At 41.1% G+C, this 27,105-nt stretch overlaps 1 long non-coding RNA gene across 2 annotated transcripts in view; it reads left to right on the forward strand.

Annotated features, from left to right (window-relative positions):
• Nucleotides 1-27,105, forward strand: part of LOC142257937 (uncharacterized) — a 901,785-nt gene that overhangs the window by 586,714 nt on the left and 287,966 nt on the right. For both annotated transcript variants that reach the window (XR_012727682.1, XR_012727683.1), the window contains exon 5: nt 6,488-6,592. This is a non-coding gene — a long non-coding RNA (uncharacterized LOC142257937). The remainder of the gene's footprint in view (nt 1-6,487; nt 6,593-27,105) is intronic.

Here is a 27,105-nt window from a genome sequence, read left to right on the forward strand (position 1 = left end):
TGTTGTCCCAATTAAAGAGTAAACATGAAACGCATTGATATATTGTTTGTTTTTTATTATAAACTTTCTTATCTGTAAATGGTTTTCAGAGAATTTTTTTAATAAAAAGATTTTTCTACTGAGAGCGGTCAACTGGAATTATTCTTGGAGCTTGGAAGTCAGTTGTCAAGTGATTCTTGTTTTTGGGGGGGGGGGGGGGAGAGGCATTATTTCCCCCTAAAAAAAAGCAAGTGTTGGTTATTGCCTAAAAGACGTTTCACACCAGATATCCCACTCAATCGGCTCCTTTGCTTTTTTTGGTGTCATATTGCTTGTTGCTGTACAGTATCCAGTCCTGGAGTAGTAGCTGCAAACCAGTCATGGATACTGGGTCAATTGTACTGTTACTGGTTGTATTGTTAGGTAATATGACCAACCTAAAAGCATGGCACTGGTAGTTACTGTGTTAACATATTCATCCACTGTTAATAACACACTTGCGTCTATTGAAGGTTATTAATGGCCCAGCGCTGGGGATTCTACATGACGGTACGACAGAGAATGTCTCCTGTCAGAACATTAATATCAGTGGCCCTGACAATCACAGAAAGTTCAAGTAACAGAAAATTCTTTTTGAGTTTCTTATTTAAATTATTTGTTATTTTAAACACGGCAAAGAAGTTTTATAAAGAATGAAAGAATGTGATCGGATTGCCAATAGCTTTTTTTTTTTTATATAACTGCAGCTGTGGTCGGTGTGGTTTTGTATGGGTGGATCAGAAATAAAACTGAGTCTTCCTTCCTGAGGGACAGCAGAAAAAAGGGCCCAAATGAGTGTCATGTCTAGCCTTCTGCTTTTTTTGTGTGTGTATATATGTCTGTGTCAGACCTGGCTTGAAATCAACCAAGTTCCAAACTCCTTATGGAAAATGCGCAGTTTATACCCGCTCTCAAATAATGTGAACAAGCTTGTACAAATCACACTGTAAATTCACAGTACCTCAAAGTCCACTGATGTCACCACACCCAGCTGTTTTTCTTATTTTATTGTCTGAATCACTTTACACGGCGTGCAGTTCAGGGGAACACCAAATGAGTCATGGATGTGCGCTGGATTGAAGGTGAGTCAACACTCGAAGGCCTTAAAAGGAAAAATGTCCAGAACAAAGCGGAAAAAATAAAAAATAGCAACTCAGATTTATTAATAAGAAACCATTTTTATTAGTGACAACCATTTTTCTCTTATTGAGAAGTGCTCAGAGCAGTTGTCATATCACAAAAAAAACAATTACTACAGAATATGGACCTCTAACTATAATCATAAAACAGGAGAGCTGGACACCCGCATAAAGCTACAGAATATACAACACTATAGATACATACAAGTTATAGTAATATTAAAAACAGCTGCAAACATACAAAAAACAATAAATATACAACACTACTGATACACACAAATTATAAGCATAAATACAGGAATGTATGTGTGCAAAAAGGCTACTCTATATAAAACACAGCACATAAAATATTTATGCACACATCCACTAACTATAAAACACACACAATATTTACTGTAGACAGACAACCCATAGCAAGCAATTTATAACCAATATATCAACATGAATTTCAAATAAATGTGCAATCACAAAAAGCCCTAAACAGAAAATTGTGATCACAAATATTAGTAAATAAGTTCCAAAATAGGATAAACTTCAAAGATATCATCACTTCCCTTTAAATACTACGATATACAGTAAATGCAAAAAAACGACAACACCAGGAAATACTAGCAATATCCCTCTTGCTACTCCTTCATTTTTATGAGTGCCGAAGTTACCTCTCTTTTCTGGTTATAGTTTTACTTCAGAGCACCAGTCACACGGTTGAGCCAGGTTTATCTAATTCTTATCTGTATGTGGGTAGAGACCCGAACAGGCCATTCATTGACTTTCCACAATGCTCGTTACTCGCGTTTAAAGGCCCCTTTACACACTGCAACATCGCTAGCGATATCGCTGTAACGTCACTGGTTTTGTGACGTAATAGCGACCTCCCCAGCGACATTGCAGTGTGTGACACGCATCAGCGACCCGGCCCCCGCTGTGAGGTCGCTGATCGCTACAAGTCGTTCAGGACCATTCTTTGGTCCTTTGTTTCCCACTGCGCAGCATGTATCGGTGTGTTTGATACCGTTACAACGACATCGTTAGCGTCCCAGCCCATAGGCGTGCTAGCGTTCCCTTTCCAACAAGGTCGTTCTGCAGGTCCGCATCGCTGCTGCGTCGTTGGCCAGGTCTGCCTGTTTGACAGCTCACCAGAGACTTTCCAGCGATCCCGGCCCGGTCGAGATCGCTAGAAAGTCTGTGTGTAAAGGGGCCTTAACCCGTCTGAGCATCTGACCAGCTCGAATTGAGTAACGAGCATTTTAGTGCTTAATCATCACTATTGATAAACCATAACAGCTTATATTGGTGGTGATCTGTAATAATGCCAAATCAACTCACAGCAAAGAATCTGGAAGCATGTTAGTGAGTCAGTGAAGCCATAGATTGTGCATCTTTAACTCCTTCATGACTGGTATATTTTCAGTATTTCTTTCTTTTTTTTCCTGCCGTTATTCCAAGAGCCAAAACTTTTTTATTTTTCTGCCATATGAGGGCTTGTTTTTTGCAGGATGAGTTAAACTTTTGAATGCCTTTATTCATTTTATTATGTCATGTACTAGAGTGAATGAAAAAAAATTACAAGTGTGTTCAAATTGGAAATAAAATGGCAATTCCACAATTGTTTTTTTTTTAATTTACCATTATAACTATATGGTAAAACTGATCTAGAAATAGGATTATCCAGGTCAGTACACTTACGTAGATACCAAATATGTATAGTTGTTTGTTTTTTTTTTTTATTTATGCTGTGAAAAAAATTAGTAACATTGTAAAATAAAATAGCGACACAAGCAAACTTTTTTGAGAGTCGTAACGTTTTTTAATTTTCGGGATATGTGGCTGTGTGTGTGTGTGCGCTTATTTTTCGCACCCTGAAAAGAAATATTTTTGATACCATTTTGGGTTAGATTCGATGCTCTGATGTTTTCTTATTACATTTTTGTCACAAAGATTGGGGAAGACCGGGTACAGGGGCTCATAGACTGGCCCTTATACTAGGGAGCCCTGGCTATCCCTTATCTCAGAGTTACCTCTGATGGTAAGAATGACACACCCCCTGCCTGTGCACATAAAATGCCTCTGTCAGAGATTGACAGCAGCATTTAAAAAAATTAACATCCGCAGGGGAAGCTCTGTTCCATTTGCTGATGTTAGAAGTAGATGATGGCTGAATAATGCGGCGTGTGAGCCTGCATAAAATTGATGCAAAACGACATATGACACACCTGTACGTCATATGTCGTGAAGTGGTTAAAGAGAATTTTACTCACTAGGGGTCATAAGTGAGCATGAGAGAGGTGCCCAGATTAAGAACAATATGAAAGTAACTATTATTTAGTAAAACCTATGGTATTATTTTTTTTTCATACAACATTTATTGTAATATCCATAATGACTGTAATCAAAATGATTTAATGCTTGTTCAATTGAAAAAACAAAGACACAACTAGTGCAATCTATAATCCTAACATGCTCATCCAGAGGAAGGCAAATATCCTATGAGGAGGATGCTAATTACTTCTGCTATAATGCATGCCCTTTACATTTACCTATGTTGAACTTCAATTTCCATTTCTCAGACAAATCCTCCAGTTTACATAAATTCTTCTGTAATATTAAATTATCCTCTTCTTTGTTTATTACCTTACAGATCTTAGGATCATCTAAAATATTTTTTTTTCTCTATGTCCTATACTTTGTCATTAATATATTTTATAGAAGAGGGCCCGATACTGACCCTTATAGTATCCCAATCAAAGTGTGTCCCATTAATAACACCGCTTTTTATTTCCTATCACTAAGCCAGGTTTTAACCCATTTGCACATATTTTACCCTTAGAACTATGGTTCTAATTTTATCCTTCAACAATTTATGTGGCACTGTCTCAAGAGGAGTGGTAAAGTTTATAAATACTACATCCAGCCCTGATTCAGAATAGAACTTTCCTCCTCATAGAAGCTGATAACATTAGTTTGACAGGACGAATCCCTCGTAAAGTAATGATGCTGGGTCATGCTACTATAGACTCTCTTAGAAAACCTTCAACTATTTCAGGAATAATAAAAGTAAAACTCACAGGTAGTTTATAGGTTCACTTTTTATTTAACCTCTTTTTTAGTATTGGCACAATATAAGCTATATGCCAGCCGTTTAGAACAGACCCTTTCATTATGTGAATGAAACTTGCTTATCTTAACAATAGTAATTTTTAGAAAACCATTAATAGAATTGGGCTTCATACACAGTGTATTAGAGTACAGTCTAGCACAGGGGTCTCAAACTTGGCTGGGTGTAGGGGCCGCACATAGAAAAAATTTTTTGGGGGGGCCGAATTGTTTGCAGGATAAAGTGACATTTCTATTGGTGACATATTTTTTTTTCTCTACACCTTTGAATCTCTGTTTTATTTAACATTTTTTTTGCTCATTTATTATAACAAACGTGCACGTTTTTGTGTATGTATATATATTTTGTGTGTGTGTATATATATATATATATATATATATATATATATACATATATACATATATATATACACATATATATATACCGTATATATATATAAACATTTTTGATGGTAATAAAATTATGCATTATTTTATTTGTGTACATTTTATCCCTCTCTTCTAAGTAATATAGTTTTACAATTGGCACTATATAATAATTTTGCCCACCATCTTTTACTAATGTCCCCCCATCCTGTTCCCCTTCTTGAAGTAATATTCCCATCCTGGTCCCCATTCTGTAATAATGAGCCCATTCTGTAGTGATGTGCCTATCCTTGTTCCCTTTTTCAAATGTGCACCATCCTTGTTCCCATCCTGTGGTAAATTGCCCATCCTGTAAGAAATATGCCCCTTCATTGACCACATCCTGTAGTAATGTGCACCCTCCTTCTCCCTTTTTACTAATGTGCCCCACCTTTGTCCCCATTCTGTAGTAATGTGCCCATCCTTGTCCCTTTTTATTAATGTGCTCATGCAGGTCTTCTTCTTGTAGTAATGTCCCCTTTACTGAACCACTTCTTGTAGCAATGTGCCATCCGGGTCCCCTATTGTGCCATTGTACACAAACACACATACACACTAGCAATGTCCCATCCTTGGCCCCTATTGTGCCATTCTACACAAACACACATCCCAAAAAATTCTTCTCACCTGTCCTCTGTACCCTCGCCGTCCTCTTCCCTGCGTCTTGTGGCCTGCAGGCACGAGCCCCCCTTGATGATCACAGCCGCTGTCAGCGCGTCATCTAAAATTCAGATGAACGTTTTGCTGTTACTGCGCAGATTCAAGCTCTCTCTGCACTGCGCTGGCCAATCATACACATCAGCTGCTTGCCTCTGATTGACCAGTACCTGCCATTGGAATAGTGCAGAGAGAGTTTCCCTCTGCGTAGAGGCGGTAAAACGTTCATCTGAAATAAAGCAGTGATGGCTGCAGCTCCTCCACTGGCCGCGATCGTTAAGGGGGTACGTGCCTGCGGGCCGCAAGAAGCAGCCTGAGGGAGTGGTATGTGGCCTGCGGGCCATGTGTTTCAGACCTCTGGTTTAGCATGTATAGGAGTTAATTAGGAAACTGTGACATTATTGCATGTTGTAGAAACAATTCTCTGCCTTTGGCTGTGTGCACACAACATCTATCTTACTGTGTCTTGGGCATCTTTCTTACTATTATTTTACAGTTTTTAACTCCACTCAATAATAAAGAAACCGCTAGCTGTTTTTTTAGCAAAAAATGGTAAAACACTCAAAAAAGACATCTACATATCTCCCAGACATCTTTTGTGCATTCCAATTGACTATTATTATAAAGTACATACAGACTCTTCTGAGTGGAAAATGCCTGAAGAATGGTCAGCTTACTTTTTTTAACTTGGTGGTGGCAGTGCGGCAGTGAACATTCATTCACTGCACTGAGCGCACTGTAATCACTTCCCCTGCACTTTTACAGGCATTCTACTTAGCACACACACTGCAGAGCATTGTGTCACTCATGGAGCGGTGGGTGGGATTACAGTGCTCTCACTGTGTATTGAGTAGCTACTGTTCACTACCCTGGCACGGCCCTTACTTTGTGGCATAAGGAACGCCGCTGCTCGTCATCAGTTTGATAAGCAAGAGTTTTCACACCCCATCCTGCCCCAATTCCAATAAAACGCGCAAGACTGCTAAAAAGTCACCACATTTTTGCATAGTTTTGTATTGAAAGAAAAATATGCAACATTTCAAAGCATTTTGTGCCAGAATTTTGGTGTAAAAGGCTTTGATGAATCAAGCTTTTTAGCTGCAGATAATTAGGGTTTTCTTCTACTAACAGGTTCCCCTTAATTGTATCATCAGGTACCTATTTCCAAGACAAATAAGATCATGGTTTATTGCTAAAGGAGCTGTCCGGTCACATATGGGATATTGTCTACAGCTTTGAACACATGGTCTGAAAGCCAGGTAAGCAATGTAATAAATGGAATGGGAGGACTATGAGGGTTATTTAATTCAGAAAAAAGACAACTGAGTTGTGATTGAATATACTAATTGTGTATGAATATACACTGGAGACCTACCTGGAACTAGTATTAGTAATATTATTGGGTATTCTCACACAGGCGTATATTCTCTCATGTGAGACAATCAAATGGATTATGCAACTGGACACTCGGCTAAAACTCTGCTGTGAGCATGAGCCGAGTGTCATTTTACTGGGATCCGATCCTCTCGCATGCGATACTCAGAGCAGAGGTGTGAAGAAGACGGAGAGATTAATTACTCCATCGTCTCCATTGTCTATGTTGGCATATATCAGACTGTACTCAGGTGACATCAGTGCAGTCTGATATTTTGCACCCGTAGAGTTGAATGGCTGCACGCTGTCCAATATATGCTTCCAATCGCAGCATACATCAATTTTTTGATCATGCCGAATTGACATGAGGAAAAATAGCGCTGGTCGTCACTACTGCATAGAATAACATTGCATCGAGTTCTATTGCATTAAACATCGGATAGCACTCGTTCACCTTTTACACCGGTGTGAGCGAACCCATAGTCCCATACACGGCTGCATGAATCTACCATCTTGTTTATTTTAATGCCAATGTTTGTGTGCATATATTCTTGATAATCCTAGCAGAGCAGAGTCCCTATGACTAGCTACCGTTTTTTCCCCTTTGGTTTGGTCTCTTCCAAATGCCAAATTACATTACAATGTTTTTATCTTAGGGTGAGCTAAAAACATAGAATTTGTGATGTAATTTGGCAGTCTACAAACTATTATTAGATTGCATAAAAACCACCCGTAGTACTGTTTTAGATGTACATTCCCTACACGATGGTTTCCTGGGCAGAGCTGAGAGCTATCTCTGCCATATACAGAGCAACTCCCTTGAAAACATGACTGTACAAACAACATATAAGTCAAGGAACACGTTGTCTTCAGAGCTGAAGTGGTCCTCCCTTGGCAAGTAGCTTCCTTCTAGATCCTATTAGGCAACTGTACTACCAAAACACTGCTGTGGGTGGCCCTCAGCTGACATTAAAATATGCCTTATGTAATCATCAAAGCCCTGAAGATTGTGCTAAACGTCTGATTTATTGGCCATGTGGCTGGTTACCCAGGAAACACTACAAAATACTTTAATTACGAGGAGTACTAACAACTGTCAAGTTCTGGACTGTGGAAAGCTAATAAATGAAATGAAACCCAGTTTGGAGCATCATCGCTCCATTAAGACTTTTTTTTCTTTCTGAAGTATAATGCATTCATTTCAATTAAAAGTTTCTTCTGTGTTAGAAACACAATGTGCAGGATTCTTGGGGGTGCACAAAAATCATTTAATAAATGTGAGAATGTCTGAGAATTTCCAGAAAACACTTGTGGTCTCTTAATATATTCACGGTTACACACAACTTAGGAAGCTTTCTGTTCCCGCACAGATTATGTGGTTAGGTATTTGTATGTGTAGTACAACCATTGCACAGACATTTTATTTAAATAACCATTAAGTAAACAGCCGGCAGTGGACTCTCTTTGGTGCCAGACAGTCACTGTAGCATTAACATAGAAAAAAAAGAAAATTGAGGTTAGGAGTTTGAGAATTTGGATGTAGGTTTGTGCTTGGACTTTGGCTTATAAATAAAGGTAAAGGGTACGTACCCACGATCCAGACATGCTGCATCCTGGATGCAGCATGTCCTCTCCTGCGGGGCCACGAGTGTTTTCCACAGGAGACGTCAGCTGCCCATACGCACTATCAGGGTTCGGTCCGCTGCGGTCTTCCTGTCTCTTCTCCCTGCGGAGAACACTCACGGCTCCACGGCAATAAATTGACATGAAGTAGCTCGGGAAGCCGTAGCTCATGTCAGTTTACGCTGCAGGAAAAACAAGCACAGTGGGCAACGGATTTCTAGAAATCCCATCCACTGTGCTTCAACTGTACAACACAGCATTTTGGACTCAGCAAAAACACTCTGCTTTCAAAACGCTGTGAACCCTGATTGTGGGCACACAGCCAAAGACATTTTCTAGCACAAAAAAAGATTGATTGCATATACAGTGTGTCCACCATTATCCTGTCCACCGCCATTAACTTGAGAACGGCAGCAGCTATAGGAATAGAAGTGGTGTCTAGGTATAGTAAAGCAGCCATGCGCTATGCAATGAAACCACATATAGCGCCACTTGGTGGAAAACAACGGAGTTAGCATTTTTATCTCGAAAACGAAACGAGATAGAGAAGAAAAGTGAATTAAAAAATTGTAGGGCATCAACAATTCAATACGAATCGACACCTTGCATACAGAAATGCTATGATATGAAACCCATGACCGCCCCAAAACATTGAATGCTGGTCACGCATATGGCGCTCATTTAAATTTGATGCTCAAAGTGGCCACCGTCAGCTGCAATGCACATCTGGACTCTGCACAGCATACTGTATCTTGCTGCACGTTGTGCAATATGGTAGGTGACATGTTTGCACAAGCATCTGTGATACGTCATCGTAGGTCCTGCAATGTTGGTGGAGGGGTCGCATACACCTGCTGTTTGATGTGACCTCACAGAAAGAAGTCCAATGGGGTTAGGTCAGGTGAGTGTGGAGGCCACTCCATGCAGCCACCATACCCAATGACTTGTAGGAAAGTCTCCATGAGGTATCGCTTCACGTCCGCAGCCTTGTGAGTTTTACACATTCTAGTCATAGCATTTCTGTATGCAAGGTGTCGATTCGTATTGAATTGATGATGCCCTACAACTTTGTAATTCACTTTTTTTCTCTATCTCGTTCCGTTTTCGAGCTAAAAATGCTAACTCCGTTATTTTCCACCAGGTGGCGCTATAGGTGGTTACATTGCATAGCGCATGGCTACTTTACTATACCTAGACACCACTTCCATGCCTATAGCTGCCGCTGTTCTCATGTTAATGGTGGTGGACAGGATATGGGTGGACACACTGTACTTATCTGTCATTTGTAGGGGTCGATTACTAACTATTAGGGTACGCTCACATGAGCTTATAAATCGGACAAGTGCAATGTGAGAAAATCTTGCATTGCACTCGGCCCCATGTTACACAATGCTGCAGCTCAGATCTACGATTTTTTTCTCAGCCCTAAACGGACTGAGGAAAAAATTGTAGCATGCAAGCGAATGGGTGCGAGAGAAACATCGGACTGCACTCGGATGTTATCCCAGTGCAGTGCGTTATACGCACAGGCTGACAATGGAGGAGATGGGGGGATTAACCCCTCCCTCTCCTCCGCAGCGCCCGCCCTCAGCTTCACAGCTGTGACCCAATCGCAAGATCTGGTCACATTCGCATGACACTCGGCTCACGCTCGCAGCAGAGCCTGAGCCGGGAGTCATTAGCATATCACATCTGTTGCTCTTGCATCGGATGCCATACGCTAATGTGTCTGCAGCCTTAGCAGGAAAAAGGACTGGCCAAATATATATGAGAGCCGTTGTTAGTGCCAAAATAAAAAAAAAAACACCATAATAGATGGATGCCTCAACATGAGTATGACCTAATGGGGGACACATCCGACTATGAAAATAATAATGGGACCATTGGGGTGAATAGTATATAACCAATGAAAAAGGTGGGGTAATTGTTGATCCTATAAAATTATAGCCTATATATTACAAGCAAGATGCCAAAAACCATCATAATAATGAATGCAACATTGCATAGGCGTTATGGAATTGCAATGTGCACAAAGCAATCAGGACCAGTTCGCAGTGTGAAGGGATCGGACGACGTAGTCCTGTGTTAGTAGCAGACAAAGTGGCTCCTTCTCATCAGCCTTAGGCGATTTTAATACTTTATTACCAGGTCCCTATCTGCCCATAAATTGGACGTTTTTGAAGCCCAAAGTGAGGCATTTGAGTAGATGGGGAGCTAATATTAAGAGATAGGCCTTCACTTTGACTGTTGAGCTCACATAAAACTGGCCTTTTTTATATACTAAGTATCTCAATTTTTATATGTATTTTCTTAGCAGTAATGCATGTCTAATGTGTATGTAGTCCCCTGAGAGTAGATTAAAGAAGGATTGGGCATGTTAGACTTAAACACTTTTGGCGGCAGCATATTGCCCTCTCCTGACCTCACACTCAGGTAATGATAAAATGGTAGCAGAATGATCACGTATGAAGTAGTAGACTAAGGTGTATGGGGACTTTAGGTTACTGCACCTGACATGTTATCTCTTGTATGAACTACACGTAAACGATTGGTATCTGAGATCTTGGTTGTGCACATATGACGAAGAAGGGTTTTCTATATATACTCCGGAGATGTTTTTTTAGTGATATAATTTGTTAGACCGCTTGAGGAAAAATACATGAAGCAGATAAGTGAATAGCAAAGCTGATTTTCGCCTAGCCGAGGGTTCATGGAAGTTTTAATTTTATCCCATTTTTTAGTGCTTTTCTGTTGATGGAATTTAAGGTTTTTTTAAGATAAAATAAACTAAAATTAGGATGTTAGGATTATGAGGTTATTGAATAATCCAACCACCCCAGTGTTTCTGACTTCCCAGAAAAAGGGGAATTGACCTCACAGTATGGCCGGGTGCCATAAATGTAGAGTAACACAAATAGCAGCTTTATCTTCATATGCCAAATAAATTGCCTAATGTGGGGAGGAATTTTGTGGCTGCACACAACAAGCAAATGTTTTTTGAATAAATTAACATTCCAGTAGTTTAGTAATTGTTACAAGTAGCCTGGGCAGAAAAAAAGGGCTAACTAAAGTGCCAGGCCCACATGCAAAATGTGTATGGAGGCTCTTGAAGTATGAAGCATATACTATAAGGTATGTCTATGTCCTGGGTGCCATAACTAATAATACATGCAATAACTCCGCATGAAGCAATTCCATTACAGTATATAGATTATGTGCCTGAGGACTCTCCCAGAACATATGAGAGGCTCGTGGTTAAAAAATAGAGACCTCCTAGAAGAATTGGCAAAGCTCCTGGTCACCAGAAATGTACAAGACATGAAGATAGTTATCAAACTTAGCCCCGGTGTCCAATTGAACATTAGGGGGTAGTTGAGATAGAGGGTGGCATGGTCGCACACCCTAAATAGAAATTGCCTATATGGCTAAAATTGAAAGAGTAACTAAACGTTATTTTTTAATAACAGTCACCAGCATGTAAAGGTTAATAAAGTGCCCAATTCACTTCATTAGCCGGTTTGTTTTTCTTTTTTCCTAGTCAAAAAGCAGCCTTTGTCTTTTGCATTGTGACATCTGCTGTAGGATGAGTGAACCTGAGATTCGATTTTCAAACCGAACACCACCTTAAAAACACAGGGCTCTGGTTCAGAGCTTGAATGCTTTACGTGCAAACTTAACTTGCAGGTACACTTGTTGCTCAGCTCCGTGCGGGCCGCATGCAGTGTTTGATTACTCGCACTGGGGGTAACAACAGCGTGATCAACACCCCCCCAAAAATTTGAAAATGCCCACCCTCCCACAGAAGTGATCTGTTTATGGCTGGCTGTATGTGGGCGGAGACTCAAACTGCCAATCACTGTTGCCAAACCTACTCGAGCAAGGTTTGGACACTTAGAGGTTCGGTTCGTTTCCTGCCGGCAAACCGAACCGCCAAAGATTCGCTCATCTTTATTCTGCTGCAGCAAGCTTCCCGAGTTTCCAGTACTCCTCTCTGGTTGCTGTGTGGAGTTACTTGTGTTTATCCAGAGCTCCTCTTTCGGCATCAAGGAAGCAACAAGAAACACTGACGCAACAATGAGAGGTGCACTGGAGGCTTGGGGGAAGCATTCTGCAGCAGAAATAGCGGTGCAGAAGAGCAAGTGACCGCCCTACCTAGCTAGAGAGCGTCTATACTCTTAAGATGCTAACCCCACGACAGAGAGAATCCGTAATCCAAGTACATAGAGATGGAATATAGATGCTGAATAAAAACTGAAGCCAGGCAAGTATACTTGGACAAAAACAGGGGTGTAGAGGCCACTTTAGGGCTACTTTTGATCAGGGAAAAATAAGCCAAATTGGCTGATGAAGTGAATTGGAACTTTATTAACGTTATATGCTGGACACAAATATTATTATTTTAAAAACTAGGTTTAGTTACTCTTTAAGGTTGTGATATGACTGGTGAGGCATTTGGTTGGTCGAGGTATACCCCTGAGCCATTCTCATAAAGTAAAATATTCCCATATGTTCCACCTTTTACTACAACACATGTAACAACGAAATCCACTTTAAACGACCTCTATCGATTTGAGCAGAATGGCTGGCCATGTATGGATGTGTGTACCTCAAAATGGCATCAAAGGAGCAGAAGATAAACATTATTAATGCATCTAACACAGCGTTTCAAACCAAACGGTAAATTAAGTCATGACCATTCCTTATACAAATAGGACATAAAACAAACAGCAGCACGCACAGCACTGAGAGCAGAAGCGCACAGACACAAATGGCTGCTCTTATTTCCAGATGAAAATTACACAGCCTAGAGGAATGACACCGAGTCGAGTATGATGGTTAAAGCTTATCCTGAGCTGCGCAGTTTTTTTGATCAGAATAACAGGCAGTCATTACCCGGACCTCTTGTTTCTCTCTAAGTCACGTACTAGCAAAAATGACCCGGTCATTGTCTGGGTTGAAAATGTAATTAAATGGGTTATAATTAGTAATATAAATAACAATTATAATTGTGTATTTTTACAAATTATCTAACACACAACATGTCACTTGTTTCCTGTGCTCTGTGCAATAATGCTCTGTTATGGGTCTGGTATTGTAGCAGTTTGGAAGGCTGGTGGAGCATGTTCATATGTGTGTACAGACTTTAAAGGCTTCCATACCCATTAGAGAACTGTCCGCCATCTCTTGAAATTCCTCCAAACACATTAATGTTCGGTTCAGCCTTCTCTTCCTGTGTTTTCTATGAGAGCCATTAGTAGACTCCTCTGGTGGCAGCTTATACCATGCAGAACAAAGGAATTGGCTGTTGAGATTCCAACAGCCGGATCTTTTCCTACCCTAACATCAGTTGTTGGGAGGCCCCCATACACATTAAACTGTTGGTTGACACCACTAATTTTTACAAGTTTGACCAAGTTTAGTTTTAAGCATCTGCCAGGCACCTTTGGCGGCAGCTTACCTCTCATGAGACTGAAATTATTGTACATGTTAATATCCAACACGTCTGAATCTTCTCTTCCCAAAACATGCATCCTAGAATAGTCAGAGAAAACACATCTGGTCATGCCGATATTGGTTCCTTTGGTTGACATTTATCCCTTAGAAGTGTCCATGTAAAAATTGTTCAGCAGAGAAAGAATTGCTTTTTTTTGTTTTGTTTTTTTGTTTTGCAAAAGATTTAGAGGGGATATTAAAAATATTAAAGAAGAGTTCCTTATCTTTAGCCTTGCCAAACCCCCACTGCTCTATTCCTTCACTTACTAGATTCACGCTTTTCTCTACTTCGTGGATCTGTCTCAGCACATCAGAAATGTTAGGATATCGCCAAGATTTCATCTGTGACTTCAGTGCTGCAAAATAGTCATTCTTTTTGGTAATCAATGATGTTTGACCAAAGTGGCAGATGCTTTAATAAAGAAGTGATCTGTGTGTCTGTGCATTCGTGTCTATAAATCTCATGTCACTAATATTACAACCAAACATTTGACAGCTCTGACTATTTTTCCGAAGTGTGAGGATTGTCAAGATCACAGAGTAATCCTTGTGCAGCAAAAGCTCCTGATTACATTACTGTACTTTTGCCTCTCTCTGCCATAATCCAGGATCAGGCACTTGCTAATCTGATTTCTTCTGATCAGTAAAACGTACTAATCTTTTTGTTCTGACATAATCGTCTTGAAAAATGTAGTGTTAAACACCGGAAAGATCACTCTGGTGACGTAATGGCACGTAGTTGTCTGCGGAGTACTGATCACTGATCACGTACGGTGTTTCGCACTAATTCATTCATCTTTAAGATCATTATATTTGCAAGATTTTCCTATCCTGAGGCATATTTTCTAAACCTAAACAATATTTATATGATTGCTATATTATGTTAGGCCTATATTAGCTTATTGACAATAGCAAATTAAATGAGCTTGATGTGGAAGGAGCACCAAACAATAACCTGTTTTTGTGTTGTCAGGCTAGGTGCTAGAATTGGATAACCTGTAATAAGTTGAACTTCTTTTTAAAAATGCAAGTATTCAATAAAATGTGAGAAACTGGAATTGTATGAGACTCGTCAAACACTTCTTGGTTTTACCACTAAGATAAGCCACAAACAACAGGTTTGATATCTACATACAAAGGTTTTAAAAATGTCATGGTTATCATCAATAGATCTGAAAATAAGGAGCGCTGATAGTGTAACACCAAAGGGGATCAGTGAGGTATACCTGGAGAATTATACACTCACCTGGATCAGTTGTGACAGTCACAACCACTAGTGCGCATGAGATAATGGCGTCTGCTGCAGCCCCACATGGATGAGCATATAAGATAGGATAGAGAAGGGGTTAATGCCGCGCATCAGCCAAATGAAGACGTATAGTGTTGATGAAGTTTTTCTTTTATTCCATAGGTCTACGCGTTTCAAGGTAAAACCTCTTCCTCAGGACCAATGTATCAACAACAAGATACTTGTTGTTGATACATTGGTCCTGAGGAAGAGGTTTTACCTTGAAACGCGTAGACCTATGGAATAAAAGAAAAACTTCAACACTATACGTCTTCATTTGGCTGATGCGCGGCATTAACCCCTTCTCTATCCTATCTTATATGGTTATCATCAAAACATTATAGGCCCAGTCCACAATCACTGTCTAGTCTAGTCCGAAACAATGGATTAGTTAGTTAGTTTATACAAATATATTGCTAATAATACCCCACTTTTATTAATTTTTCTCAAGGGGTCCCTTGAGAAAGCGAGCGCGAAACACGTGTCGGGGAGATGTCTGTGTGGTCCGCCTATAATAATGGGTAAATATTGATTTTTACTGTACCCTCTACTGCCGTACTATTTACATATACAAATATCATGAAACGAAGGGTAATTTTTGATATACCACGTACTGTGTAGTGCCTATGTAATGCCATCTGTGAGATCCAATGTAGAAGTATATATAACTGTGAGGCAATTGTAAAATCTGACTTATTTAATACAAACTTGGATACTTATTGCTATATGCTGCATAGCGATGCACTATAAGATTCTAGCTCTTAAAACTAGAGTGCACTATGTTTAACTTAGCTCTATATAAACAGAGATAGACATTAATGGTGATTCAAATTGATATATTATAGATGCAAATAAGATATATAAATATCTGAGGACTCGGTGCACCCCTATGCAGTAATATACCGAACTATCCATTAAAAAACAAACCATAATGGTATGTGGCCAATTAAAATAAAAGTGGGGTATTATTGGCAATATATTTGTATAAACTAACTAATCCATTGTTTCGAACTAGACTAGACAGTGATTGTGGACTTGGACTATAATGTTTTGATGATAACCATGACATTTTTAAAACCTTTGTATGTAGAATTTTCAATAAAAATAATATTTTTGATATCGACTCAGATGTCTCCTGTTTGCAAATTTAGAATGTGAGTCACAAGATATCATTTCATTAATGATGTGTTTTTGGAACTTTTGTGTAGATTTGATATCTGTCAGTGATGCCCTCAATCACTCCATCAAAGGGTACAAGGCTTTTGTTGAAGTGGACTTTCTTCAGTCTTTTTCTAACATGAAAAGCCACAGCCCCTCTTTTAGTCACTATCATTTAAACAAACTTTGCAAAAATTAACAGTACATGTGAGTATGAGATACTTTGTTACAAAGCTTATCAGAGAAATATGCCTCTTTCTCCACTTATGAACCACTTCTGTTCCTCCCCTGCCTTCTGAACTCATCATGTATTCAAATACAAGTAAAATATATCTTTGTACCGTGTTAGCCAATAGAGATAAAAAAATTGTTTAAAAGAACAGAGAGTCCTCAGTGGTTGATACCTTTTAATGGCTAACTGAAAAGATGGTAATAATTGCAAGCTTTCGAGACTACTCAGGTCTCTTCATCAGGCATGGTATAACACAAAATCTGAAGAGTCACATATTTATACACAACAGGACTTAGAATAGTGGATCCAGAGTCCTTTGGGAATCAGATTCTCCTTTTTGCATTTGGATAAGTATCCAGAGTCCTTTAGAGTCCACTATTCTAAGTCCTGTTGTGTATAAATATGTGACTCTTCAGATTTTGTGTTATACCATGCCTGATGAAGAGACCTGAGTAGTCTCGAAAGCTTGCAATTATTACCATCTTTTCAGTTAGCCATTAAAAGGTATCAACCACTGAGGACTCTCTGTTCTTTTAAACAATTTTTTCATGTATTCAAAGAAACTGCTAAAATACATCATGCTCAAAACAAGAAGGATCAACTGCTCACTAAGTTATCAGATTACGTCTATGAAGAGAGCAGCGGGAGCTGTGTCAGGGAGAAATAGAGAGTACTGCTGCTTTCTGATGTACAATCCTCTTCTGAGCATGTGCTACATAAAGACAGGAGTGCAGAAATCTCTGTCTGTGTATGGGACACATCAGAGCAGCTAGTCTCCACTAGCTCAGAGACATCTGAAAATTATAGAGTCTGTCAAAGGAAAAACTGGTGAAAAATAAAGCATAAGTCATCATAATAGGGAGAAATAGTGTCATTACTCACGTATACACACAACGGCTTATTGTGAATAATCACGTGAAATGTTCACTATAATGCCTACATAGACCAATGGAAATAATCTAACAAAAAGGAAGAACATAGACATAGCAAGTAAAATGTATGGTACCCTACACCTACTATAATAGAATACCAGTGACCTAAACCTACGTGAGTCCATGAGCTCATTCGTCAATTTCCATATATGACACCACATCTTAGTATACACATGACCTGGTCAGGATACAAAGGCATTAACAGATTTGCCTCCAAGTATGTAACAGAAAGTGTTAATGGGCCATATGTATTTGAAGTGTAGTTAATGAGGGTGGACTCAATGTGAACCTTGTTTTTTTCCCAAATAGTTAAATGCTTAGAAATGCTTATAAAACTCAATCATGCTCTCCAAGGAATCAGAACGAGAATTATTGGCACAGCAAGTTTATACATTCTCCAACACATCAATTAACACTTCAATATATTTTAGATTACTGATCAAGAAGGCAATGATTTCCTATACAGAATTCAGTACCCTTTCCTAGTAAGGACTCTGGTTTGGTAAGATGCTCAGACAGGAGGCCGATGGAGGCCAATTAGTGTGATTTCATGTTGTGTTAGTACGGAAATATTTATAGGCCTCTAAGGATCCATTGAATTCTGGGACTTTTTATGTAACATACTAATTAAATCACTGTAAAATATTCCCATTGGAAGCTCAAACCAGCATAACTATCATATAGACAGCAGCTTAACAGATATTAACATAAGTGACAGATAAATGTAGATTAATTGTGTTATTCTTTTACCATATATTTTGCATTTATTTTTATGACTATTGACATCACTTATGACATCATAATTTTGTATTTGGATTCGGCTTTCTTTTCTACTAAAGACTAATGCATCCATAAGTTATGTTGGTTGGTTGGCTGTTTCCTCCCCCTACTAACATCCATAAACCCAATTTTGCCATTTCCATGTGTGGTTCTACCATTACTCCCCAGCTGCACGCCCGCTGTCTTGGGGTTAAATCTGATGCAGATCTCTCCTTCTCTGCCTACATCCAATCACTCACACACTCAGGTCACATCCATCTCAAAAACATCTCTAGAATTCAACCTATTCTTAATGTTGACTCTGCAAAAACTCTTATGCGGGCTTTACACGAGACGATATATTGTGCGATATGTCGTCGGGGTCACGGTTTTCATGACGCACATCCGGCATAGCGCACAACGTCGTCTCGTGTGACACCTCCGAGCGCCGTAGTATCGCTCACAAATCGTGAGTCGTGTACTCGTCGTTAACTTTCATAATATCGTTTATTTTCATGGGTGCAGGTTGTTCATCGTTTCCGTGGCCTCACACGTTGCCCCGTGTGACACCACGGGAACGATGAACACAGCTTACCTGCGTCCCACGGCACCCACCGGCTTAATGGAAGGAAAGAGGTGGGCGGGATGTCCGCTTCTATTGGCCAGCTGCCGTGTGACGTCGCTGTGACGCCGAACGTCCCTTCCACTTCAGGAAGTGGACGTTCGTCGCCCACAGCAAGGTCGTCCGGAAGGTAAGTGCGTGTGACGGGGATTAAACGAGTTTATGCGCCACGGGCAGCGATTTGCCTGTGACGCAAAAACGACAGGGGCGGGTACGATCGCTCGTGCTATCGCACGATAGATCGACTCGTGTAAAGCAGGCTTTCTGTGGCTCTTATTCTCATTTGGACTATTGCAACTCTCTACTGATCGGTCACAATATCCACATTTTTAAGTGTGCCCTAAAAACGGAATTCTTTAGAGTGACCTATCACCTCACTTATCTAACAGTTCTTATTTTGTCCTTATAAAATTTTCCTTCCAAATTTGGTCTTTTTTATCATCATCCGTTTATACCCTTTATGCATTAATAGCGCTCTGTATCTAGACTTGTACACATACTGGCTGGTGACCGGTTCATGTAGTGTGAATTCCCTATTTATTATTTTGATGTCTGGACCATACAATAAAAGCACTTTTTATAATTTACATTATAGACATTTAGTGTCTTTGCTATTGCCACATGAGCTATGTACAATATGGCACAATTGAAACTAGAACTTGTGTGTAAAATATCTACCACATTGATGTTTGTTGCTGTTTGCAGTCTGTTGTGCATATGGACCAAATTTAAGTTTGTGCCCAATTTTATATCGCCTAGGTTCTTAATCTAGGCAATAGCCTAGGAGGAACTTGACTAGAAACAGTTGAGAACTGGCCCTGGGATGCTGTAAATATATCTCATGATGTTCATTTTATAGAGAAACTTTAGTGATGGTTGAGAAGTTCAACTGCACCCCCAGTTTCTTATCCGAAAAATTACTTAGCAACAAAAAAAAGCAATGCCACATTGTTAAGCACCACTTCTGAAGAACATGGAGGCCCATGGGCAGTTGAGACTCCTCACTCTGAGCCAAGCCTTGCCTGTATCCATCTCCCTTACCAGAGCCAGTGACTGGAATTGTTAACCGCAGTCATACCATATTCTCCTTGGTAAGCTTCCCAACTTTGCCTGGCTGTCCAGACCTCAATCTTTTTGGTGTGGTACAGTAGTACCCCTTCACTAATGTGGACCAGGGTTGCCAACTTGACTTTTTATTTTTTTCTGGGCAGCTTATGACAGACAGACAGACTGACAGACCGACAGACAGACAGAAAATATTTTTAACTCACACATTTGAAAACCATAAAGAAAAAATCCTCATTATGATTATAAGTGATACATGTCTACAGCCCATAATTCTGATATGAACACATTAGCTGCATTTACTGTAACCTAACATGACGAGAATTACAGTCAAAATAACCTGTTTACTTTTCTGCAGCTTCCCAAAAAAAAAATCACAGACACCTTAAATATTTTTTACAGACAAGGAAAAAATGTGCCCTATTTTTACAGACTGTCCTGGAATTTTTGAATGGTTAGCAACCCAGATAAGGATGCCATGCCACAAACTTTGAGGCTCCATCAATGTGACCCACTTAAGTAAAACTGAAGCCCTTTCTCTCCATAGTCTTAAAGAGGTTGACCAGTACTTTTACACTGATGGCCTATCCTTAGGATAGATCCTCAATGTTTGATTGGCCGGGGTCCGATCAACAGGTGGTCAGAAATTTTCAGTTCTGGAGCTGCTCTGCCTTCTGATAGCGGCCGCGGCCTGCACATCCACCTCCTATGGACTTGAATGGGAGTTGGATGTGCAGTACCTGGCTGTGGTCTCTATTAGTTGATGGGGCAGCTCCGGAACTAAGCATTTCCGGCCACCTGCTGCTGGAACTGAGAACAGCTGATCAGCGAGGGTGCTGGGTGTCGGACCCTGGCCAATCAGACATTGATGACCTTTCCTGAGGATAAGCTATCAATGTAAAAAGTAGTGGATAACATCTTTAAAATACTTCACCAATACCAGTCTGCTATATTTTGTGCCACTTTTTTCACACTCACCATGCAGTCATTTCCATTTAACTCATGGACCATTTTACCGACTATTCCATATCCCCCTTTTACATACCCAAATAGAAAGCTATGTTCACATGGACACTCAGGGGAAAGAAAGTGGAGCTTTGCCTATTCTTTGTTATTATGAGCTGATTTTTGGAATGAAGTCCACTGAAATAAAAAAAGGTTACATTCTTTGCAAATCATCTTTCTCTGTGTGTTTTGAAGGATTAATGTTCTGATAATGGAAAGGCATGCAGTCTAAGAGTAGTACGCCCCACTTAGAGGGCGCACCATGTAGTGACATCACTTCCACCCTTCGTATGTTAATCATCGCAGACATGCTTGTCTCACTGTTGCTGAGAGCTAATTAAAACATCTCTCTTACAAACACGACAAGTCTCATTCTTTTCTAGTGTAATTAGGAACTTAAGATGAAAAGCATTCAGTTATTGCCATGAGTGAGCTCAGACACAATGGAAGGAATTCCAGCACAGGACGGGAAACACACAAAAGTAGACATCATGAATGGAATGTCTAAACATCATTGAAACTGTCATCCAGCAATAGAGGGAAACTCGTGATAGACAAAGAATTATAACCTCCAAATGACCATAAATCATTGAGAAGATTAGAGCGTGTGAACTGCGAGATTCCACATCCCTGGAATATTTGTGTGTGTTCTGAGCTCACAAGCAAGGTGCTCCAACTATTTAACCCCTTGTTTCCTCTGTTGTAGGAATAGCAACAATTATTTCCATCAAGATGTAAGCGGTTTAACTATGAGCAGTAGATACTGGTGTTTGTGAACTACCGGTATGTTTCCCATTCTCTTATTTAAACAGCTCATATAATCAGGTTGTTTAATTTGTTTTGAATGCACAGCAAAAGCAAGAAACTGTTTCCTTATGAAGCGCCATTCTCATAGAAAAGGTTTGCCACCTAATGCAAGGGGTACTTTGCACACTACGACATCGCAGCTGCGATGTCGGTGGGGTCAAATCGAAAGTGACGCACATCCGGCGTCGCTGTCGATATCGGAGTGCGCAAATCGTTTTTGATACAATTAACGAGCGCAAAAGTGTCGAAATTGTATCATCGGTGTAGCGTCGGTCATTTCCATAATTTCGGAAGGACCTATGTTACGATGTTGTTCCTCGTTCCTGTGGCAACACACATCGCTGTGTGTGAAGCCGCAGGAGTGAGGAACATCTCCTACCTGCGTCCTGCGGCTCACGCCGGCTATGCAGAAGGAAGAAGGTGGGCGGGATGTTTTCGGCCCGCTCATCTCCGCCCCTCCGCTTCTATTGGCCGCTTGCCGTGTGACGTTGCTTTGATGCCGCACGACCCGCCCCCTTAGTAAGGAGGCGGTTCGCCGGCCAGAGCGACGTCGCAGGGCAGGTAAGTCCGTGTGAAGCTGCCGTAGCGATAATGTTCGCTACGGCAGCTATAACACAATATTGTATGTGCGACGGAGGAGGGGACTATCGCGCTCGGCATTGCAAGCATCGGCTTGCGATGTCGTAGTGTGCAAAGTACCCCTAAGACCAGCAAAATTTAGTGACAGAGACCCCGATTCCACCACTGTATCACTTATTGGGCTAATTGTTTCTAGTTTTGATAAAATCACAATTTTATCAACAGGAGATTGTCATCAAAGGACTAGTAAACCTGCTGCCATGTAATCTTCCATATTAATGAGGTCTCTATAGCCCTGCCCCCACCACTGATTGACAGCTTTCTGCCTATACACAGTGTACACAGAAAGCTGTCAATTTATAGTGTGGGAGGGGTTATACAGTGCTCAGCATTCAGAGAATTGGTAGATCTTCAGCAGATAAAACTGTGATCTTATAAAAACTGCAGTATGCAGCCCAGTGACACTTCACTGGAAAAAGGCTCTCTGCATCATGCTGCTCTCACACGAGGTAGCAAAAATCTGACCACAGATTCCCTTTAACTATCGTCAAGAAAAGTAGAGAATCAACGGCCCATATTATCCGATTTCCAGAGAAAACAGGTTCTTTTATTTGTTCCAGAGGTGCATATCAAAGGCAAGAGGAGAGCTGGGTGCGGGTCTGCTTAGGACGACGGCCGTTTATGCTATACAGCACTTCAACGGGTCAATTTTTTAATGCCAATGATGGAGACTGGGTGTTTCCCCTTTATAAGGGGTGGGTTTTCTATAAGCCACTGTGGACCCGTAGAAGTGCTGTACAGCATGAAACGGCCAGCTCTCCTCTTGCCTCTTATATGCACCTCTGGAACAAATAAAAGAACCTATTTTCTCTGTAAATCGGATGGTATGTGCCGTTGATTCTCTACTTTCCTTGGCGATATAATGAGACTTTGATTCTTATTCCAACATGCTCCCACGACCAGTGCCACTTGGGAAAATAACGTGATCTGACCTCCTCCTTTCCAGCATTAATGCGGGGTGCTGCGTGGTGGTGCGAGACCTTTTCCTCTTTCTGTGTTTCCCTTTAAATATATTGCACTATCTTGTTGCAGAGTTAGGACATGATGCCCAAGATGAGGTATATTGAATAAGTCCAGGTTAGCAAGGGCAGTAGAATGGGCAATCATATTAATACATGGTGTTCATCACTTGAGAAAAGGAATTGATTTTTGCACTGGCTTTCTGCTCAATGTAATGGAGAGATTCTCCTTCCTCCTATGTAACATCTACAGATCCAAACAATGGGTTGTCTTGACTGCCTCCGCAACGTCCTACAAAAACTTGTGGTGGATGACAACTTTAGGATGGAATAATACATTCTACTACCAAGGAAAGCTCAGTGGTTACCACCGAGGTCCTCCAAAAACAAGTAAAAGTATATAATGGTTTTCTATAAAAAAAAACAAGAAAAAAAAATTAAACTGGGATCTTTTCACTACTTATTCTTTGGTTCAAATCCCACCAGAGACTACAACGAAAAGTGTGGCGCCCCTGAAGCTTCAGTCGTCACAGGGTACTGCATGTCACTTAAGGTGCAGTATTCATCCCGGGTAAGGAAGAGGTTACATAGTTACATAGGTTGAAAAAAGACCTAGGTCCATCTAGTTCAACCTTCCTCCACCAATTATACATTTTGTCCCCAAGTCACTTATAACCAACAATGTTGTGTGTACTGAGGAAATCATCCAGCCCTATTTTAAAAGCTGTTACAGTATCTGCCATTACTACTAGGGATGATCGAATACCACAAATATTCGGCTTCGCGAATATTCGCTGAATAGGTCGCTGCTATTTGACTAATCGCGAATATTCGATCTGCAATGTAAGTCTATGGGAAGCCCGAATAGTTGTTATTTGGGTTTCCCATAGACTTACATTGGGGATCGAATATTCGAGATTAAAGTCTATGGGAAGCCCGAATAGTTGTTATTTGGGTTTCCCATAAACTTACATTGTGCATCGAATATTCGCGATTAGTCGAATAGCGGTGACCTATTCGGCGAATATTCGCGAAGCCGAATATTTGTGGTATTCGATCATCCCTAATTACTACCTCTTGTGGTCGTCATTCCACAGTCTGACTGCTATAACTGTAAAGAACCCTTTCCTATGTAGCTGCTGGAATCTCTTTTCTTCCACTCGCAGTGAGTGCCCCCTGGTCCTTAGTATTGTCTTTAGAAGGAATAAGTCATGTGCCAGTCCTGTACATTGACCACACATGTATTAATACATATAAATGAGATCTTCTCTGAGACGTCTTTTTTTCTAAGCTAAACATATCTAAAGTTTTCAACCTCTGCTGGTGCTCACCACATCCACAAACTACACACAGTCAGTTGCTTTCCCACTGAGATTGGCCTGGGGTAGACAGGGGGTGGCCATCATGGCCATCACAGCAGAGACAGGCACTCTAAGGGTACGCTCACACGAGCGTGAAAATCGGACGAGTGCAATGCGAGAAATTCTCGCATTGCACTCTGACCAATGTTAGGCAATGAGGGCGAGCTGTTGGTCAGCTTTTCTCGCATCCAGATTCTGGATGCGAGAAAAGCGGCAGCATGCTGCGATTGTCTGCGAGAGCCGTATCTCTCGCACCCATTCAAGTGAATGGATGCGAGAGATACATCGGACTGCACTCGGATGTTATCCCAGTGCAGTGCGATCTACGCACAGGCTGACAGTGGAGGAGATGGGAGGATTAACCCCTCCCTCTCCTTCGCAGCGCCTGCACTCAGCTTCACAGCTGTGACCCGATCACAAGATCGGGTTACAGTCGCATGACACCCGGCTCACGCTCGCAGCAGAGCCTGAGCCGGGGGACATTAGCATATCGCATCCGATGCTCTCGCATCGGATGCCATACGCTCGTGTGAGTCCAGCCTTAGGGTGACAACTGGACAGTGAGTAAAAACCTTGAACCGCAACTACTGAGTCAGCCCTTTCATTGTCGGCGACCCGGGCTCCGGTGCCAATGGCCACCGCTACCACCCGCACATCATCCTCCCTGGGACCTGGCTTCACCTGCGGGATGCTGAACTATCCCAGCTGCGACACCATCCGCCTCACAGGACAGCGACTGCAGCGGCGGCTACTCCGTGGCCGCATACTGTAGGTGGCGTCACATGACAACTACTACTTCCTACATCCTCAGCCCCTTCATCCTCATCATCCCACCGTCTTTCTTCATCCCCTTTTGGTATACACCTCGGGGCTATGAAGCTGGGCAAGGCCACCCATGACATTCCAGACCCAACATCACCGGATAGGCGACAAGCATTTAACCCCTGCCCCGTGGGTGTTAAAAAAAGCACAAAAGATTCTGTCACTGACATTATATAGAAGAAACGAATGATGGGTGGTCAGGGCGGCATAGTAGCTCAGTGGTAAGTGGTGAAGGTTTTCCGCACTGAGGTCCTGGGTTCTTATCTTCTCTGTAATTTTTTTTTAATTTGAAATGATTTGATGTTTTGTTCTCGATCCTGCAATATTCATTATATAGAAGAAACGAACATCCTCTGCTCTAGGTGGCACAGTAGCTCAGTGGTTAGTCATGAAGGTTTACAGCACTGAGGTCCTGGGTTCTAATCCTCTCTGTAAAGTTCTTTTACACTTGGGTGCATTTAATCTCTTGTTCTATATTGAAGAATATATAGAAGAAGCGAACATCCTCCTCTCAGGGTGGCACAGTAGCTCAGTGGTTAGTGCTGGTGCTTTACAGTGTTTGTGTTCTGGGTTCAAGTCCCACCAAGGACAACATCTGCAAGGAGTTAGTATGTTCTCCCTGTGTCTGGGTGGTTTCCTCTGCTCTAAAGACATACAGGTAGGGTGATGGTGTTACCTGTATCAAGGCTTTGTGGAGTGTCCAGAAGGGCACTGCTACTATGGGCTGCTTGCTTGTCTGGTTTCTTGGGCAAGTATCCTGAGCAGTGTCTGTCCTTGTTGGATGAAAGTGTTGATCTGGTCATTAAGCATTTGATTTGCTATATATATATATATATATATATATATATATATATATATATATATATATATATATATATATGTTCAGCTCAGTTGTGCAGGATGGCAGCTGAGCTGTGGAAAAGATGCCTTTTGGACTTAGGTGTTTTTTTTCTTTTTCATCCAAAAGGCATCTTTTCCACAGCTCAGCTGCCATCCAATCGCTCACATCACCACTTTCACCCAAAAAGGACAGACACTACTCAGGATACTTACCCAATAACCAGACAGACAAGCAGCCCATAGTAGCAGTGCCCTCCTGAATACTACACAAAGCCTTTACACATGTAACCCCATCATTCACCTCTGCACTCTCATCACCAGCACATGTGAGGAAACCACCCAAACACCTCACAGAGATCATCCATGGGACTAGAACCCAGGACACCAACACAACAAAGCAAGAACTCCAACCACTGAGCTACCAACCTACTCAACACTTAGCCTCTGGAAAAGTAATTCATATGACTCCAGCACCTATGGGCGGACATGAAAAGAGGAGGAAGCTGCATGTAGAGTCACTGATTACAACTCCTGAGGATGTGGAATTTTATGGCATTTGGTCAGGGTTCAACCCTGTACTCCAGTGCTGCAAAGCAGGAGCACTAACCACCAAGCCACCAACCTGCTTGACAATCAACCTCCGTCATTGATATTTCAACCAGCACCTATAGGAGGGTCATGAAAAACAGCAGGTTCCATCCTGAAAAGTGGAATTTCACAGCCCTCTGTCAGGTTTGAACCCAGAACCTGAACATTGGAATTCAGGAGCACTAACCACCAAACCACCAATCTG

The sequence above is a fragment of the Anomaloglossus baeobatrachus genome, chromosome 12 (assembly GCF_048569485.1).
Source record: "Anomaloglossus baeobatrachus isolate aAnoBae1 chromosome 12, aAnoBae1.hap1, whole genome shotgun sequence".
Taxonomy (NCBI): domain Eukaryota; kingdom Metazoa; phylum Chordata; class Amphibia; order Anura; family Aromobatidae; genus Anomaloglossus; species Anomaloglossus baeobatrachus.